Raw genomic sequence first — 1,814 nt, forward strand, 5'->3', positions numbered from 1 at the left:
GACATGTGCCATCGCGGCTGTGATGGGACATCACAGCCGTGAAAAGAGGCCAAAGGGGGCATACAAAATAGACCATTACAATTTTGAAGATTCGGCTGTGACTGCTAAGGCTATTGGCCCTTTGTCGCTTCTTACGAAATCCACTTCATGGTCCTTTTAGGGCGTACATACCCCACCAAGTAGGTATATTTCTGTGACATCACAATTTTATGACATACAGTGTTCATAAGTGCATGTCGATGATGAAGTGATGCGACGCGTGCCGGCTTGCGACGAGACAATAACGGCAGATTCTCATAAATAACTGAAATATCGCGTTATTTGCGTTATAATCATAACGTTGCGGGCACGTGCGCGGGCCGCGGCCGCCACGTGCCCGGGGATGCCACGCCACATCTAATTATTTGCAGTTTATAGGAGTCAACGGACACTTGGTTTCAATGACGTAACCACATATGTCGATACTTTTATTGGTTCCACCTGTACAATTAGAATATATTAAAAGCGGTCAAGCGCTAGTTGAACTTGCTAGTTGGTTTAAAATATATAGTTATAGGTTGTACTGTAATCAACAAGCAATATATTTCGTATGTTTTTTTCCAAATTTAAGGCTGTCGAAACTGTTTTATTTTTAATAATAACAAAAACTATATTTTAAATCCTCATAGCGAGCCCTTTCATCATTAAACTTTTTTAATTTTGTAATTTACCCCATTTTTGTAAAAATATTTATTTACATCATAGGATTACACCATCTTACCAAATTTAACCTGATTTGGTCCAGTAGATTCGGAACAAATTGGCTATGATAGACTGACGGACAGACAGACAGACGCACGAATGATCCTATAAGGGTTCTGTTTTTTCATTTTTGTACAGCACCCTAAAAATGATCAAACAGAATGTTTCGAATTATAAAATAAGTACTGTGACAATATGTATATTTTTCCATAGATCAACAAAAAGGAAATAAATTCTTTATCATAGCATTCTTTATCTTATAAAGTTGAAATTTTGTATTTTTATTTAAGAAAAACATCATATTTGTATATATCATATTTTTTCTTTTATCTTTCTTTATACAACTAAACTACCTCAAACGCTTCTTCGGTGAAGACTCTGTCTACCCCGTATGAACTAAATCAATTGTAAATAAAAAAGTAAAAACAAATTTACATATGTATGTGTACATATTTAGATATTATAAAATCATCATGACAATGTTTAATAAAATATATTATCTTATCATAGTGTATATTAATAAAAAATATAAATGTATGATAAAATGTGACAATTTATTCAAGAAACAGTAAACAAAACATTATCGACGAGGATGGGATTCGAACCCACGCGTGCAGAGCACATTGGATTAGCAGTCCAACGCCTTAACCACTCGGCCACCTCGTCATGCCCGAGCTTGGCGAAATTTAGAAAGGCGTTGTCTAGGTCAATTTTTAAGGTTTTGAAGCTCACTTTGTCATAATATTGTTCACCTAATTTGTCTAATAACCTTAGCTTACGTTACTATTAACAAATCAAGGAAAATATTTTTTGGAAATAATTTTTCGCATTCGATTTTTTAAAACAGAATTTTTAAATAAATAGTTTTAACCACAAATATTTTTTTCAAATCTAAGTTTTACCTGTTTAGATAGATTTTCTTACATGCCTACTATAAAGCAGTTTTTTTTAATTATTTTTAGCAATCTAAAAATTAAATTTTCAGAGTATTGACGAGAAATTTATGTTGGAAGCTTGCCAGAAAATTAAAAGTTATTATGATTATTTATTCTAAAGTGTAAGTCTATTTTACA

The 1,814-nt window shown here is 32.9% G+C and overlaps 1 non-coding gene across 1 annotated transcript; it reads right to left on the reverse strand.

Moving 5' to 3' along the window:
* Window positions 1–1,325: 1,325 nt before the first annotated feature.
* TRNAS-GCU (transfer RNA serine (anticodon GCU)) lies at window positions 1,326–1,407 on the reverse strand. Its single transcript has one exon. It is a non-coding gene; the product is annotated as a tRNA-Ser (tRNA).
* Window positions 1,408–1,814: the final 407 nt, after the last annotated feature.

The sequence above is a fragment of the Plodia interpunctella genome, chromosome 5, assembly GCF_027563975.2.
Source record: "Plodia interpunctella isolate USDA-ARS_2022_Savannah chromosome 5, ilPloInte3.2, whole genome shotgun sequence".
In the NCBI taxonomy this organism is placed as follows: Eukaryota; Metazoa; Arthropoda; class Insecta; order Lepidoptera; family Pyralidae; genus Plodia; species Plodia interpunctella.